The 8,935-nt window shown below is 38.8% G+C and overlaps 1 non-coding gene across 1 annotated transcript; it reads right to left on the bottom strand.

The window, feature by feature from the left end:
- Window positions 1–5,222: 5,222 nt before the first annotated feature.
- LOC112787766 (small nucleolar RNA R71) lies at window positions 5,223–5,330 on the bottom strand. The gene has a single exon (XR_003195159.1). It is a non-coding gene; the product is annotated as a small nucleolar RNA R71 (small nucleolar RNA).
- Window positions 5,331–8,935: the final 3,605 nt, after the last annotated feature.

Genomic DNA, 8,935 nt, shown 5'->3' with positions numbered 1-8,935 from the left:
AATCATTCCTTTTCAAGTTCTCAACTCATCATGACCATCACCAATATCATAAATATTCCATTCTGAATTCATTGGTTCATCAGCTTCTCAATTCATTGACAGAAATCACCAAATTCACTACTCTTCCTTCTCCTTCAACCAACTCATCATCAATACACCAGAAACCTAAACCTCCGTTTGCTAACTTGCCAAAGTAAAACCCAAATTAAGCCTCCTAAGACCTTTCCCATATTCCAACATCCAAAATTGAGCCCAAGAGTCTTAAAATGGTGTTATAGAAGTTTACAACCTTGTTGGGAAGGTAGAACAGCTGAAAAACAAGTAAAATTTGAGAAACAGGGCGTGTGCGGCCGCACATGAGTGTGTGCGTACGCACGCCCAGGAGATTTTAAAATGTGTGCGTACGCATAGGGGTGTGCATACGCACAGGTTACAAAACTTACAGAATCTGTTCACTCGCACAACCTGTGCCAACGCCCCTAACAGACTGGCCTTCCCGACGTGTGCGTCCACACATGCCTGTGCGTCCGCACAGGTCAAAATTTTCGCAGGGTGTGCGCTCGCACATATCAGAAATCATGAAATTCTGCAACCTTGTAGAATTTCATATTTTTAACACCAACTTTGAATGATCATAACTTCCTCTAAAAAATTCCAAATTTCACAAACTTTATACCAATTTAAAGTGTTTTCAAAGGTCTTTAATTCTAAACAAATTTCACCCAATTTTGAAAACTGAGACAAAAGTTATGATCAGACAAAGTTCACCAAAAACCAACTTTTACCCAAAATTACAATTTCCATAATTCCTTTATAAAACACAACCAAGACCAAACTAAACCATTCCAAACTTCATTTCTCATCAATATTAACCCTTTATGTCATATAATACCAAGCACACCACAATTTCCTTTACCATTCATCATCCTCAACTTCCACATCAATAAATCACATTATAATCAATCCTCATTAATACTTTTCCAACTACCTTACCAAATCATCAACATTATCATCATATATACTAACACAATCCACTTTTCAACTTCACAATTCATTCATCCTTATCATATCATTGTCAATCATCATAATCAAACTCAACTACCATCAACTCATCATAAATCAACATATAACAACATTCAATACTCTTCAACCATAATAAATACTGTTCCGAAGTTACCTGATGAGCGGATAATTTATACGCTTTTTGACATTATTTTTAGTATGTTTTTAGTAGGATCTAGTTACTTTTAGGGATGTTTTCATTAGTTTTTATGTTAAATTCACATTTCTGGACTTTACTATGAGTTTGTGTATTTTTCTGTGATTTCAGGTATTTTCTGGCTGAAATTGAGGGACTTGAGCAAAAATCAGATTCAGAGGTTGAAGAAGGACTGCTGATGCTGTTGGATTCTGACCTCCCTGCACTCAAAGTGGATTTTCTGGAGCTACAGAACTCGAAATGGCGCACTTCCAATTGCGTTGGAAAGTAGACATTCAGGGCTTTCCAGCAATGTATAATAGTTCATACTTTGCCTAAGTTTAGATGACGTAAACTGGCGTTCAACGCCAGCTCTCTGCCCAATTCTGGAGTTCAGCGCCAGAAAGGAATCAAAAACCAGAGTTGAACGCCAGAAATGGATCAAAACCTGGCGTTCAACTCCACAAATGGCCTCTGCACGTGGAAAGTTAAAGCTCAGCCCAAGCACACACCAAGTGGGCCCCGGAAGTGGATTTATGCATCAATTACTTACTTCTATAAACCCTAGTAGCTAGTTTATTATAAATAGGACCTTTTACTATTGTATTAGGTATCTTTGATCAGTTGTATGCTATCTTAGATCACGTTTGAGGGCTGGCCTCTCGGCCATGCCTGGACTTTCACTTATGTATTTTTAACGGTAGAGTTTCTACACTCCATAGATTAAGGTGTGGAGCTCTGCTGTTCCTCAAAGATTAATGCAAAGTACTACTGTTTTCTATTCAATTCATCTTGTTTCGCTTCTAAGATATTCATTCGTACTTCAATCTGAATGTGATGAACGTGACAATCATCATCATTCCCTATGAACGCGTGCCTGACAACCACTTCCGTTCTACCTTTGACTGAATGAGTATCTCTTAGATCTCCTAACCAGAATCTTCGTGGTGTAAGCTAGAATAATGGCGGCATTCAAGAGAATCCGGAAGGTCTAAACCTTGTCTGTGGTATTCCGAGTAGGATTCAATGAATGAATGACTATGACGAGCTCCAAACTCGCGATTGCAGGGCGTTAGTGACAGACACAAAAGGATAGTAAATCCTATTCCAGCATGATCGAGAACTGACAGATGAATAGCCGTGCCGTGACAGGGTGCGTTGACCATTTTCACTGAGAGGATAAGATGAAGCCATTGACAAGGGTGATGCCTCCAGACGATTAGCCGTGCCGTGACAGGGCATTGGATCATTTTCCCGAGAGATGACCGAAAGTAGCCGTTGACAGTGGTGATGTATCACATAAAGCCAGCCATGGAAAGGAGTAAGACTGATTGGATGAAGATAGCAGGAAAGCAGAGGTTCAGAGGAACGAAAGCATCTCCATTCGCTTATCTAAAATTCTCACCAATGAATTACATAAGTATTTCTATCCCTATTTTATTCTATTATTTTCGAAAACTCCATAACCATTTGATATCCGCCTGACTAAGATTTACAAGGTGACCATAGCTTGCTTCATACTGACAATCTCCATGGGATTCGACCCTTACTCACGTAAGGTATTACTTGGACGACCCAGTGCACTTGCTGGTTAGTTATGCGAAGTTGTGAAGATATGTTTAGACCATGGTTTTGTGCATCCGTGTTTGGTGCCATTGCCAAGGAATCAATTTCGAACAACAATTCACAACCTGAGTAGCAATTTCGCATACCAAGTTTTTGGCGCCGTTGCCGGGGATTGTTTGAGTTTGGACAACTAACGGTTCATCCTGTTGCTCAGATTAGGTAATTTTCTTTTTGTTTTCTTTTCAAAAAAATTTTTCAAAAATATTTCAAAATTTCTCATCTGTTTTCGACAAAATATAAAAATGTTTTCAAAAAAATTTTATTCAGAATTTTTAAGAATGAATTCTAGTGTTTCATGAAGCATGTGAAGCCTGGCTGGCCATTGGCCATGTCTAGTGTTTTGGACTGGAGATTTCTTTGAAAGCTTGGCTGGCTAGTGAGCCATGTCTAATTCCTGGACTGAAGCTTTAGACTAATATGGCAAGATTCCTGGAATTCATATTAAAAATTTTGGAATCCTTATTTTTCTTTCTTTCTAAATAATTTTTGAAAAATATAAAATAAAAATCCAAAAAAATTAAAAAATCATAAAAATCAAAAAAATATTTTGTGTTTCTAGTTTGAGTCTTGAGTCATGTTATAAGTTTGGTGTCAATTGCATGTGCATCTTGCATTTTTTGAAAATTCTCATGCATTCATAGTGTTCTTCATGATCTTCAAGTTGTTCTTGGTAAGTCTTCTTGTTTGATCTTAATGATTTCATGTTTTGTATCTTTTCTTGTTTTTCATATGCATTCTTGAATTCTTAGTGTCTAAGCATTAAAGAATTCTAAGTTTGGTGTCTTGCATGTTTTCCCTGCATTAAAATTTTTTTCAAAAATATGTTCTTGGTGTTCATCATGATCTTCATAGTGTTCTTGGTGTTCATCTTGACATTCATAGCATTCTTGCATGCATCACATGTTTTGATCTAAAAATTTCATGCATTGCATCCTTTTAGTGTTTTTCTCTCTCATCATTAAAAATTCAAAAAAAAATCAAAAAAATATATCTTTCCATTTTTCTCTCATCAAATTCGAAAATTTGGATTGACTTTTTCAAAAATTTTAAAAATCAAGTTATTTCTTATGAGTCAAATCAAATTTTCAATTTGAAAATCTCATCTTTTTCAAAATCTTTTTCAAAAATCAAATCTTTTTCAAAAATCTTTTTCTTATTTTTATCACAAATTTTCGAAAATAACAATAACAATTAATGTTTTGATTCAAAAATTTCAAGTTTGTTACTTGCTTGTTAAGAAAGATTCAAACTTTAAGTTCTAGAATCATATCTTGTGATTTCTTGTGAATCAAGTCATTAATTGTGATTTTAAAAATCAAATCTTTTTTTTTAAAAAATTAATTTCTATCATATCTTTTCAAAAATATCTTCTTATCTTATCTTTTTCAAAATATGATTTCAAAATATCTTTTCTAACTTCCTAACTTCTCACCTTTTCAAAATTTGTTTCAACTAACTAACTAACTTTTTTGTTTGTTTCTTATCTTTTTCATAACTACCTAACTAACTCTCTCTCTCTCTCTAATTTTCGAAAATATCTCCCTCTTTTTCAAAATTTTTTTTAATTAACTAATTATTTTAATTTTCAAATCTTAATTTTCGAAAAAACCACTAACCTTTTTCAAAAACTATTTTCAAAAATCAACTAACTCTTTTTCAAAAATTATTTTGAAATTTTCCCTCTCTCATCTTATTCTATTTATTTATTCATCTACTAACATCTCTCCCTCACCCACTAAAAATCCGAACCCTCTCTCTCTTTCTGAGTTCAGATTTTTCTCTTCTTCTTTTCTACTAACAATAAGGAACCTCTTTACTGTGACATAGAGGATTCCTCTTCTTTTCTTTTTCTCTTCTCTTTCTTATAAGCAGGGACAGAGAAAAAGGCATTCTTGTTGAAGCTGATCCAGAACCTGAAAGGACTCTGAAGAGGAAATTAAGAGAAGCCAAATTACAACAATCCAGAGACAACTTGATTGAAAATTTCGAACAAGTAAAGGAGATGGCAGCCGAACCCAACAACAACGCAAGGAGAATGCTTGGTGACTTTACTGCACCAAATTCCAAATTACATGGAAGAAGCATCTCCATTCCTGCCATTGGAGCAAACAACTTTGAGCTGAAACCTCAATTAGTTTCTCTGATGCAGTAGAACTGCAAGTTTCATGGACTTCCATCTGAAGATCCTTTTCAGTTCTTAACTGAATTCTTGTAGATCTGTGATACTGTTAAGACTAATGGAGTAGATCCTGAAGTCTACAGGCTCATGCTTTTCCCATTTGCTGTAAGAGACAGAGCTAGAATCTGGTTGGACTCTCAACCCAGAGATAGCCTGAACTCTTGGGATAAGCTGGTCACGGCTTTCTTAGCCAAGTTCTTTCCTCCTCAAAAGATGAGCAAGCTTAGAGTGGATGTTCAAACCTTCAAACAAAAAGATGGTGAATCCCTCTATGAAGCTTGAGAAAGATACAAACAGTTGACCAAAAAGTGTCCTTCTGACATGCTTTCAGAATGGACCATCCTGGATATATTCTATGATGGTTTATCTGAGCTATCAAAGATGTCATTGGATACTTCTACAGGTGGATCCATTCACCTAAAGAAAACGCCTGCAGAAGCTCAAGAACTCATTGACATGGTTGCTAATAACCAGTTCATGTACACTTCTGAAAGGAATCCTGTGAATAATGGGACGCCTATGAAGAAGGGAGTTCTTGAAGTTGATACTCTGAATGCCATATTGGCTCAGAATAAAATATTGACTCAGCAAGTCAATATGATTTCCCAGAGTCTGAATGGAATGCAAGCTGCATCCAACAGTACTCAAGAGGCTTCTTATGAAGAAGAAGCTTATGATCCTGAGAACCCTGCAATAGCAGAGGTGAATTACTTAGGTGAACCTTATGGAAACACCTATAACTCATCATGGAGAAATCATCCAAATTTCTCATAGAAGGATCAAAAGCCTCAACAAGGCTTTAATAATGGTGGAAGAAACAGGTTTAACAATAATAAACCTTTTCCATCATCCACTCAGCAACAGACAGAGAACTCTGAATAAAATACTTCTAATTTGGCAAACTTAGTCTCTGATCTGTCCAAGGCTACTGTGAGTTTCATGAATGAAACAAGGTCTTCCATTAGAAATTTGGAAGCACAAGTGGGCCAGCTAAGTAAAAGGATCACTGAAATCCCTCCCAGTACTCTCCCAAGCAATACAGAAGAGAATCCAAAAGGAGAGTGCAAGGCCATTGACATAAGCAAAATGGCCGAACCCAATGAGGGAGAGGAGAACGTGAATCCCAAGGAGGAAGACTTCCTGGGACGTCCAGTGACCAATAAGGAGCTTCCCTCTGAGGAACCAAAGGACTCTGAGGCTCATCTAGAGACCATAGAGATTCCATTGAACCTCCTTATGCCTTTCATGAGCTCTGATGAATATTCCTCTTCTGAAGAGAATGAGGATGTTACAGAAGAGCAAACTGCCAAGTTTCTTGGTGCAATCATGAAGATGAATGCCAAATTATTTGGCATTGATACTTGGGAAGTTGAACCTCCCTTGTTCATCGATGAACTAAGTGATCTGGATCAACTGACATTGCCTCAGAAGAGACAGGATCCTGGAAAGTTCATAATACCTTGTACTATAGGCACCATGATCTTTAAGGCTCTGTGTGACCTTGGTTCAGGGATAAACCTCATGCCCCCTCTCTGTAATAGAGAAACTGGGAATCTATGGGGTGCAAGCTGCTAAAATCTCATTAGAGATGGCAGACAATTCAAGAAAACAGGCATATGGACAAGTAGAGGACGTGTTAGTAAAGGTTGAAGGCCTTTACATCCCTGCTGATTTCATAGTCCTGGATACTGGAAAGGAAGAGGATGAATCCATCATCCTAGGAAGACCTTTCCTAGCCACAGCAAGAGCTGTGATTGATGTTGACAGAGGTGAACTAGTCCTTCAATGGAATGAGAACTCCCTTGTGTTTAAAACTCAAGGATCTCCCTCTGCAACCATGGAGAGGAAGCATGAAAAGCTTCTCTCAAAACAGAGTCAACCCAAGCCCCCACAATCAAACTCTAAGTTTGGTGTTGGAGAGTTTCAACAATGCTCTGAACATCTGTGAGGCTCCATGAGAGCCCACTGTCAAGCTATTGACATTAAAGAAGCGCTTGTTGGGACGCAACCCAATTTTTATTTATCTAACTATATTTTTCTTAGTTATATGTCTTTGTAGGTTCATGATCATGTGGAGTCACAAAATAAATATAAAAATTGAAAACGGAATCAAAAACAGCAGAAGAAAAATCACACCCTGGAGGAGCATCTGCCTGGCGTTCAACGCCAGAACAGAGCACGGTTCTGGCGCTGAACGCCCAAAATGGGCAGCATCCTGGCACTGAACGCCCAGAACAAGCATGGTTCTGGCGTTCAACGCCAGAAATGGCTAGTAAATGGGCGTTGAATGCCCAAAATGGGCACCAACCTGGCGCTGAACGCCCAGAGTTGTGTTCAAGGGCATTTTGCATGCCTAAATTGGTACATGGATGTAAATGCCTTGACACCTCAAGATCTGTGGACCCCACAGGATCATCTCAGGATCTGTGGACCCCACAGGATCATCTCAGGATCTGTGGTCCCCACAGGATCCACACCTACCTCCACTCACTTCTTCTCACCACTCTCTTTCACACAACCCCATAAACACTCTTCCCCAAAAACCCTTCACCAATCACCTCAATCTCTCTTCCCCATCACCTCTTCACCACTCACATCCATCCACTCTTCCCCATAAACCTACCTCATAAACTCCACCTACCTTCAAAATTCAAAACCAATTTCCCACCCAAACCCACCCATATGGCCGAAACCTTCCCCCCTCCCTTCCCTATATAAAGCCTTCCATTCTTCATCAAATTCACACAACACAACCCTCTATACCCTTCTTGGCCGAAACACTCCCCACTCTCCCTCTCCTCCATTTCTTCTTCTTCTTCATCTATTCTTTCTTTTATTGCTCGAGGGCGAGCAAAATTCTAAGTTTGGTGTGGTAAAAGCATAAGCTTTTTGTTTTTCCATTACCATTGATGGCACCTAAGACCGGAGAATCCTCTAGAAAGGGGAAAGGGAAGATAAAAGCTTCCACATCCGAGTCATGGAAAATGGAAAGGTTCATCTCCAAAGCCCATCAAGACCACTTCTATGATGTTGTGGCCAAGAAGAAGGTGATCCCCGAGGTCCCTTTCAAACTCAAAAGAAATGAGTATCCGGAGATCCGACATGAAATTCAAAGAAGAGGTTGGGAAGTTCTAACAAATCCCATCCAACAAGTCGGCATCCTAATGGTTCAAGAGTTCTATGCCAATTCATGGATCACCAAGAACCATGATCAAAGTAAGAACCCGGATCCAAAGAACTATGTTACAATGGTTCGAGGGAAATACTTAGATTTTAGTCCGGAAAATGTGAGGTTGGCGTTCAACTTGCCAAACATGGAAAAGAACGCACGCCCCTACACAAGGAGAGTCAACTTTGATCAAAGGTTGGACCAAGTCCTTATGGACATATGTGTAGAAGGAGCTCAATGGAAGATTGACTCCAAAGGCAAGCCGGTTCAACTAAGAAGATTGGACCTCAAGCCTGTAGCTAGAGGATGGTTGGAGTTCATTCAATGCTCAATCATTCCCACTAGCAACCGGTCTGAAGTTACTATAGACCGGGCCATCATGATCCATAGCATCATGATTGGAGAAGAGGTGGAAGTTCATGAGATTATACCTCAAGAACTCTACAAGGTGGCTGACAAGTCCTCCACTATGGCAAGGTTAGCCTTCCCTCACCTCATTTGCCATCTATGCAATTCAGCTGGGATTGACATAGAGGGAGATATCCTCATTAAAGAGGACAAGCCCATCACTAAGAAAAAGATGGAGCAAGCAAGAGAGCCCATTTATGGAGCTCAAGAGGCGTATGAAGCTCATCACCATGAGATCCCGGAGATGCCTCAAATGCACTTTCCTCCACAAAACTATTGGGAGCAAATTAACACCTTCCTAGGAAAATTGAGTTCCAATATGGGACAACTAAGGGTGGAACATCAAGAGCACTCC

This window comes from Arachis hypogaea, chromosome 20, assembly GCF_003086295.3.
Source record: "Arachis hypogaea cultivar Tifrunner chromosome 20, arahy.Tifrunner.gnm2.J5K5, whole genome shotgun sequence".
Taxonomy (NCBI): Eukaryota; Viridiplantae; Streptophyta; class Magnoliopsida; order Fabales; family Fabaceae; genus Arachis; species Arachis hypogaea.
This window is presented reverse-complemented; position numbering and strand designations above follow the sequence as displayed.